At 49.7% G+C, this 9381-nt stretch overlaps 1 protein-coding gene across 2 annotated transcripts in view; it reads right to left on the reverse strand.

Annotated features, from left to right (window-relative positions):
* CREB1 (cAMP responsive element binding protein 1) overlaps nt 1–3119 on the reverse strand; it is a 40161-nt gene extending 37042 nt beyond the window's left edge. The window contains exon 1 of one of the 2 annotated variants that reach the window (XM_066189717.1): nt 2790–3119. The gene's annotated coding sequence lies outside the window, so the exon portion shown is untranslated. The remainder of the gene's footprint in view (nt 1–2789) is intronic. The other variant, XM_066189716.1, reaches the window with a different exon arrangement.
* Between the last annotated feature and the right edge of the window lie 6262 nt (nt 3120–9381).

Here is a 9381-nt window from a genome sequence, read left to right on the forward strand (position 1 = left end):
GTAAAAAATAAGTAAAATCACTGCCATGTCATGAACTTCAGCTGTATGCAGGCAGGGTACCAGAGAGCTCAAACCAAATTGGGTAGGGTTGTTTCTGTAGATGAGGATTGCTGTCATGTTCTACGAAACTAACTTTAGTTAGATTAGTGGCAGAAAGCTAACATGGCCTTCTCACCACACAAAAGCCTTGAGAAGTGTGGCATGAGTAACCAATCTCCACTTGCTTCCAGAGATCCAAAAATAGAGATGAAGTGTGAATATCCCATTTGTTTCAAAACGGTGCCAACAGAAATTCCGAGCTGGGGCCTTGTCTCCTATCAAAATATGCACCTACAGAGCTGGAGCTGCACTTAGGCAGGAAGAGGCTGCTTCTTACTGCAGCAGAACAGCTACTCTGCAGAATAAGATCTACAGAAGACTTTGTACAGCAATAGCTGTGCCGGTGCAGGTTTCCAAGAAACAACCAGACTGATGACTTGACAATCTAAATCAGATGTTTCTAAATTTTCTGTAGCAGCAAACCCCTCTCCCCGTTTAGACCTTTGGAGTGCTTTTTGTGTTGTTTTGTTTGTTTTGTTTCTGTACGGTTCTTTACTTTTTTTACCCAGAGTAGTAGACACATCTATTATCAAATCTATAAGAAAAAAAATAAATTAGATGCAGACCGTTCAGTGCAGATCCAAACACTATATTGAGAGTACAAATCTGAATACTGGTGTTCTCTCAATTAAATGAAAGCATTAAAAATTATTACACTCTTTTTTACTACATGCAACAATTTCATTTTAGGTCACCTGTAAGTGATGCTTAGCCAATACACAACAACCTCTCTATTTCCTTTTCTCTCTGACCTGTGAGGGAACAAAGCTGGTGAGGAAATGAAGGTACCTGTGTTTGAAAGTATGGATCTGAGTGTCTTCCACTCTATCATGAAAAAATAAAATGTTTTTCTAAAACTACAAAAAACAACAAGCAAGGATTTTCTGTCCCATTTTTGTATTTAAAATGTAGTGCCTGTTCCACCAAACCAAGAATGAATGAAATACACCAACAAACACACTCTCTTTAATCACTATCAATAGCTACATTGCTTATTGAAGTCCTTGTATGTCTTAATCAATTAGAAGTTTAGAAACCCTCTTTTTATGTTGGTATTATACAGTGAAGTGATGTAGAGCATCTTTGGCCTTCGTTTCAAAATAAGTGGTGGAAGTGACAGAAAACAGAAATTCACATACAAGGAAGTATACATGTAACTCAAACATCCATTTTGAACAAAACCTATTCCAGTGACTTCATATTTTACTGTATAAATCCACATTTGTTGATACAAGGAAGGATGCAAGTTGAGTCTGAAAATTCCTGTACTCGAAAATAGTTTTTAGTGGTGGTTAGAGTGGGACTAAACAGAGATACACGATATTTCTAAAAAGCCTCTGGTCTTTTATTTAAGAAATGGGAAACATGTTTCTAACTCCAAGGGGAAAAAAAAAAGTCAGGTGTGATTCCAGAAGCATATTGTGAGCAGGCATTCCAATATTTAGGAGGAAGAAACAAATATTTTAGAAGTGTTTCATGAAGAAAAATCATATGGCCATTATTTAAAACTTTTCATCCTTGTACACACTTAAGAGGTGTAACAATCTTCGCTTAAAAAGTTTTTTAAGTCTGTCACGTTGTTTTTTGCTTACTACTGTAACACAAAATTGCAGATATCCAGGATTTGAAAGTAGAACAAAGTCAAAACACTGTCTTCTATTCTAGGCAAGAAAAGAGGGGAAAAAAGCCCCGCTGCTGCAGCAAGGCAAGGCTGGTGTAAGGCAGAAAAAGGCATCTGAGCTGACATTTGCTATTAAAGCTGGGATAGAGGTCATATCCTGCTCGCTGTGCAGCACCCAAGTCTGTGGAAAACTGGCAAAAGCAAATCCCAAACCGAGATTTACCAGCCGCAGCCTGGCTCAAGTTCGCTTTGGGTTAAAAATACTACCGGGGAGAAGCAGCGCGGCAAGAGGGAGCCGTATCCCTGTTACGTGACCTGCGCGCCGGGCTCGGCTCTGCCCGCGGGTCCCGCCCGGAGCGCGGTGTTGGGTGACCGGCACCACCGCCCGGCGCGGCCTCCCGGAGACGGAGTCACAGCGAACCACCAGACCAAGCGCTGCCCCGGCTTCCGAGCACAGATTTTATTAAAAGCTTCTCGTTACAGAGCCGGGGAGCGCCCCACGCACTCGTGTCCATCGCGGCGGGAGTCTGTTTATCCGTACAGCGCGCTCGGGGCGCCGGGGAAGCGGAACTCCGGCGGGCGCGGGGGGCCGCGGCGGCCCCGCGGGAGGGTCCCCGGAGCCCGGCGGGGCCGGGGGGCGGCAGCGGGAGAGCGAGAGCCGGAGAGCACACGGCGGGGCGGGGAGGGGGCGCGGGCGGGAGCGCGGCCGCCCCCCGCCGCCGCTCCCCCTCGTCGTCGTCCTCCGCCGCCTCCTCCGGGAGCCGGGGGGCGCGGTGCCCCTTCCCCGCCGCGCTGAGCGCCGCCGCTGGCTGCCGACAGAGCCGCCGCCGCCCGGCCGTGGCGGCCGCCGCCGGGCCGGCTCCCATCCGCCATTATCCTTTGTTCGCGGCGCGGCGGCGGCGGGGATGTTGCAGGGCTCGGCTCCATCTTTAAGGCGGGCGCCCCTCCCGCGGGCGGTGCGCGGCCGGGCCCCCGCGTCCTGCCGCCCGGCGGCTCCCCTGGTCCCCGCCGGGCTCCATTTCCTTCCCTCCCCCCCGCCCCTGTTTGCTGGGCGCCGTCCTCCTCTTACCGGTTACCAGGCTGCTCCGTCACTGCTTTCGTTCGCGCCTGGGATCTCGCCGCAGTTTTATTCTCTCCCCCACGTAACACACCGCGTCAAACTACACCTCCGCCGCGTCACTCACACACACAGGCGCTCCCAGCCCGGCGACAGGCAGGCAGCGGCCGACTGAGGAGCGCCAGCCAGGGAGCAAGCGCCGAGCGCGCCCGGCCCCGCACGGAAACCGCCGAGCGCTCACGGAAAACGCCGAGCGCCCGCCAGGCGGCGGGAACGGCCGAGCGCGCCGCCGGCCCCCGCGGAAAGAGCCGAGCGGCCGCGGAAACGAACGAAGCGCCCCGGTGGGGGAGGCGGAAAGAGCCGAGCGGGCGGCGGGAAGGCGCGAGTGGCGCTTCCGCCCCGGGGCGGCCCGCGCGGGAAGCACCGAGCGGGGCTGCAGGGGGGAGGGGGCGCGCGCTCGGCCCCCGCTCCCCCCGCCCCCGCCGTGCGCGCGGCCGAGGCGCCCGGAAACTCGCGAGCGCTCGCGGAAGCGGCTGAGAGGAGTCCGAGCGCGCGCCGCTCCCCTCAGGCACCCGCGCCTCCCCGTCCCTGTTTCAGCACAGGCACAGAATCGATTAGGTTGAAAAGGAGCTGTGAGATCATCGAGTCTCACCTGTGATTCAACACCGCCATGTCTACGACATCATAGCACTAAATGTTTAAGTTCTTTAAACGCCACCAGGGACCGTGGCTCCACCGCCTCCTTGGGCAGTCCATTCCAGTATCTAATCACTCTCCGTGAAGAACTACTCCCTGATGTTCAACCTAAATCTCCCCAGGCTCACCTTAAGACTGTGTCCTCTTGTCCTGTTGCTGGTTGCCTGGGAAAGAAACCGACCTTCATCTGGCTATACCCTCCTTTTCAGGCTGTTGTTGAGGAGAAGGTCCCCCCTGAGCTTCCTTTTCTCCAGGCTAGACCCCAGCTCCCTCAGCCACTCTTCATAGGACTTGTGCTCCAGCCTCTTCTCCAGTTCCATTTTCCTTCTCTGGACACACTCCAGCGCCTCAAAGCCTTTCCTGAATAGAGTGGTACAGAACTGGACACAGCATTCAAAGAGTGGCCTTATCAGTGCCAAGTACGGGGGGCCAATCACTGCCCTGATCCTGCTGGCCACACTGTTCCAGAGACAGGCCAGGATGCCGCTGGCCTCCCTGGCCACCTGGGCACACTGGCTCATGTTCAGCAGCTGTCCACCCCCAGGTACTCTTCTGCTGACCTGCTTTCCAGCTGCTCTGCCACAGCATGTAGAGCTGCATGGGATTGTTGTGATCCAAGTGCAGGATCTGGCACTTGGTCTTGTTGAACCTGATGCCCCTTGTCTCACCATTGATTCAGCCTGCCCAGATAACTCTATATAGCCTTCCTATCCTCCAGCAGATCAGCACTCACCCAACTTGGTGTTGTCAGCTAACTTGCTAATGGCAGACTCAACCCCTCATCCAGGTGATCAATAAGGATATTGAATCATACTGGGCCCTGTGCGATCCTTGGGGAACGCCACTAGTGACTGGATACCAAGTGGGTGCAGCAGCATTCACCACCACTCTCTGGGCTCACCTATCCAGCCAGTTCTTAGCCCAGTGAAGAGTGCACCTGTCCACATCATGGGCTGCCAGCTCTTCCAGTAGTATGTGGTGGGAGATGGTATCAAAGGACCAGGCATGTCTCTGCAAACACACTGGTGCCATGGGGGACCTGCTACCCCCAGCTGTGCAGAGCTGTATGTCTCCATGGGCACTGCCTCCCTGTGTGCCCCACTGCTGGGGCCACTGCCCAGACCCCCTTCCTCAGCCCCAAGTGTCACCCCAATACTCAACCACCTCTTCCCTTCGCAGGCACAGCATGGCAGGTGAGGTGCCATGGCCAGGCCACTCTGCCCCTCAATGCACCCCGCCTTCCTGGTGTCCCTACTGTGCCCTCCCCATGTGGTCCTTCAGGTTATTCCTCTAAACTTTCCTCTGCTGCCTTGTTTTTGCTCCAGCCTGTGACTCTCATCCTGCTGCCTGCCCTCTCTAGCCCCATGGCCAGCCCTTGCAGCCCAAAACCAGGCACAGGGTGACTAGTGCTCCATCATGACATGATATCCCCATGGAAAACCCCAGCCCTGAGCCACTGCCCCCACCAGTGCTGGAGGTGACAGAGGTGTGGCCACCAGGCACCTAAGCTATCAAACCACCGTGTTTAGGGTAGTGGGGGCAAGGTGGGGGTTTGCACACATGGCACCAGCTCCCTACTTTGCCACCTCTCAGGAGGGATGAAAGTTGGCACCACAGGGCAGAGGCCCAGCTATGTGTTTGTGCCTTGTCGAAGAGGAGCAGCCATGTGCTGTGGTCCTCAATCTCCTCTGCAGCGCCAGCATGATGTCTGTCGCTGGGGGCTTTAAATGCTGGATAGGTGAACTGTTTCTGGGAAAGGTGTTTCAAAGAGCTGGTGCCACCAGGGAGCAGGGAAAGAGGCAGTGGTGCTCCAGCCATGTGAGTCTATCCCTGTCTTCTGTTCACAAACCCAGCTGAATGCACTTGATCGTACACCCTGAAGAACAGACTGCTCCACCCACAACCAGATAAAAACTATCTGTACTCAGAAAAGCTGCTTTTCATTTCCAAAGACCTCAAGATGGCACTACATAACAAGATTTGAAGCTCCAAAGCCGGTTCATTTTTGCAGCTGGCCTGGCACGACACCGACACCGCTGCCAGGTGCACCACATGACATGGCCCTGCTGTGCCATTTAGTTCAGTTCATCTCTAGTCTTGTTTTCTCAGAAAGGTTGAACTGATTTTACTTATGCTGAGTTTCATCTAATTCCCCCCCAAATTGCAAGAGATGGTGCAAGGAGTGATTACAGCTGTACTTTGCCTTAGATTTTGTTGATTACAGTTACTCTAAAATAAACCTTTGATATTTAAAAAGAAAAAAAGGTAGCTCGGGTTAAACAGCTAAACACTGTTACATTGCCAACGTGTACTATGGCTTGGGCCACAGCTCGTCTTCTGCTTCTGCTGCACTTTTTCCCTCTGCCCTGCCTGCAGACAGGAGCTCCAAGGTTGGAGGATAGCGTAGCCTTGGCTGCCACTCGTTTTTGCCCCAGCCATTGTGGACCTCTGCTGTGCCTTTGGCTCTTATCCGTTTCTGTCTGCAGCGTATGGCTGACATAACTTTTGGAAATTATTTTCCACTTCAAGTTTTTGAGACAAGCAAGAAATCTAAACTCAATGTTCTTGATTTGGTCCACTCATTGGCAGTGAATGGAAATGCTTCTCACTTCAAATCACCAATAGAGGTGCAAAAGACTTGTCTGTCCATCACATCCTTCTCATTTCACAGGATACTGAGGTAGAGGGGTTTTTTTGATAGTGTTTTGACATTTGAATTCTAGCCCCATTGCTTAGTTTTAATATTTTAATGTGTGTTTAATTAAGTATCTTCTCTGCAGTTTGTTATCATATACAGATGTAAATCAAACTAGGTAATTCAAAATATGTTTTAATTTACCTAAAATATGAACATTTTAATATTTTGCTAGAACTTCTGCATTTCCAGAAGTGATTCCAAAATCAAAGTATAAAGATTCAGTTCTTGTGCTCCTTTTAGTAGTAAAGTACTTTGTGTTAGAAAATATTTACAATGAGCAAAACAAATGTAGCCACCTGAGTCTCTTGTTTGACTCATGGATTTCTTTAACTGTTTTCTCATCCTTCTCTTTGCTCATTATGTTAATATTTGTGTTTCATCAGCTTTTTTTTGCTCACATGAGTGACAAAAATCACATACGTTTACCACCCATACATGTTTCCCAGAACTGAATTGCTTGCCCCTGTGCAGCAAGCCTAGAGAATCACACCAATCAGAATTAAAGGGAATAAATTCTGGTCCTTGAAAGGCAAATAAATTGTAATAATCAGATCTCAGCATATGCCTCCCATCAGAAACCTGGGCAACGCTCCCAGCCTGAGTGATGCGAGTGCCACTGGTGTTCCTCCAGACTAGGCAGGACTGCCTTTATGCAGCTACACAGCTCCTTGCGTGGCTCTGATCCTGCTGCCCCTTTGGGGCCGATGCCCTGGAGCCCTGCTGACTCTGCCAGTCCTGCTCTCACTCACAGCTCCCTAGCGGCTCCTCAGCACTTCTCTGAGTCTGGCAGCCCACCGATGAGTTTGCACAGGGCATCTTGAGCAGTGGCTACTTCTCTGTGAGCCAGGGTAGGCACCCCATGTAACAGACAGCTCAAGAGAGCAATTGATCTCAAACTGAAACAAATGCCTCCGATAGGCCAGATGCCTGAAGGGTGTTGAGATTACACCCAGTGTTGTGTATCTCCATCTCTTGCACCATCAGAGAGGCTTTTATGGGATGGATGTGAGCTGGATTCATGCTTGCCTCATACTGGCTCAGTGGCAGGACTGTGTGGACGTCTCATTCACAACTGCTGTGGAACCTTCTGACAGCTGTTGTGCGCATTCCTCCTTCCCTTCTGAGCAAAACTGGGGCATTAAGCAAACTTGGGACTTCTTCGGGAGAGGGAACAAAAGTCTGAGTTGCAAAACCTCCTTCTCTCACTGACATCAACACCTTCCTTTCCATCATCCCCAAGATGCCTCCTGAGGAATCTGTAGAAAATAGGATAACAATGATGTGACAATTACCCACAAAGTCCAACAGGGAGAGGCTGACTTGGAGAGTGAATTGGAATGCTCAGCAGTTTTCTTCTTCATCGGCAAAAGTTTGCTTTACGAAGAGTGAAACCCAGCAAGATTAATTACTTTTCTTACAATCAAGCCTCAAAGGCAAATTCATTAGTTTTCAGCATCCAGGTTGGTTACCCTGGGCAATGGACTCCTTGCACACAGCTTTGCAATTGATTGCCCATGTCCCACGCTCCATAGAGACTAATGAGTGACATGTAGATCAAGGAAGGTTTGCACTTGGCTGTGTGGCGTGGCAGAGTCACAATGCCCACGATGTCGTCTGGAGCAGTCAATGCTGCTGCACTGGTAGCATGAAAGACAATATTTATTGTGGAAATACAGAAGCACATGCATTTTCAGTCTACATACTACTGTAAAGACAGCAACACAAAAGTATTTTTTGCCGGCCACAGCAATCTTTGGGAATGATTTATAACAAAATAGTCTTTCAGTGTCAAACACTCACTGACAATTTCTAGAGGACCAATGTGCTCTGTCAGTGCAGAAACAGAGAGAGTGTGTTTTGTACAAATATGACATTAAGAACAAGTATCACTGGGGAGAAAAGAAGGCAAAGAAGGCGGAGTGTGCTCTGGGGCTTTGCAGCTGCATACACTAATGGATATTCTCCCAAGGAAATGGAGAGTATTTGCAAAAAATGAATGTGGAGAGTAGCAGATATTACATTAGACAGTAAAGCATCCAGCACTTTTCACTGTACAGAGTATTGCATTGCAATTTCCAGCCTATACAAACTGAGCAACTGATTTTCAAATCGATGTAAGAGAAGGCAGGGATGCATCCATACCCCTGACATAGCCGTTCAGTAGCACAGACAAAGCTCTGAACTAGTGCTGAATTTCTGAGGATGATGAAGATAATAAAGAGGTGTTATTCTGAAATCCAATGACAAAGGCATCCCAGTCCTCCATTTCGGCCTCTGCTTCTGAGATAGATGGAGGCTTAACTTCAAACTCTCATACAGAGCAGTCTTCTATCATTCCATAGCCTCTCAGGATCAGCTAGAACTGCTTACTCATCAGGATATGGACAAAACCCTACAGGTTTAGCATCTGCCACAGAGAACAAGATTCACTGGACTCCCTGAGCACTTTATTACAGAATTAGGTCTAAATTCGCAGTTAACTCAGAACAAAGTAACCAGTAATAGAAATGGGTTTTCAACATCATCCCACTTAAAGTTAATGATCTGCAGCTCAGATCTGCCCTTAGTGCTCTTGGACATTCATCATTGCTAATAGGAATAAATCTTCCTGGCCAAATACAGGCTTTACAAGCAGGCAGATTGCATGCTCAATTAGCCCAAGGAAATTGGTCACTTTGCCTGACCCCTGCTGTTTGAAATATGGAGTCTCACTGCTGCACCATCCTGCTGGAGCAGCATCATGTCTCTTCCACCAATGGAGCAGCCGGGGAGGGGAAACTCTCTGCCCTGAGTGAAGGATTCAGCTGTTCCTTACCACACATCTCCTTGTGTGGAGCAGAGGACCTTCCCAGCTAACGGGCTGCTGCAGCAGGGTTTGCCAGCTCCGCCAGTGTAGCCATTACTTAGGGAGCTCTGAGTACTTTGGTTACATTCTGTGCTAAATAACAGCCCATTTTGGAATTATCAAATATCACCTCTCCCAGAAGCAGAGGGGATGTTTCAAGGGCAGGAGTGTGGGAACGGATAAGCACAACCAGCTTTTTTTTGACACTTTGACAGTGTGCTGTATTTTCTAAGGGTAGCCAGAAAAAGAAATTTTCTGGCTTTTTGAGCACACTGCAGAAAGCCCAGTCCAGCCCACTGTCTGAACTTCATGCAGACTAGGAAAAAGTCTAGGCTTTCCCTTCAATACATGAAAAATGCCTCCTG

Source organism: Chamaea fasciata, unplaced genomic scaffold, assembly GCF_029207755.1.
Source record: "Chamaea fasciata isolate MVZ Bird 193981 ecotype frontalis unplaced genomic scaffold, bChaFas1.0.hap1 SCAF_8, whole genome shotgun sequence".
Lineage (NCBI taxonomy): Eukaryota > Metazoa > Chordata > Aves > Passeriformes > Sylviidae > Chamaea > Chamaea fasciata.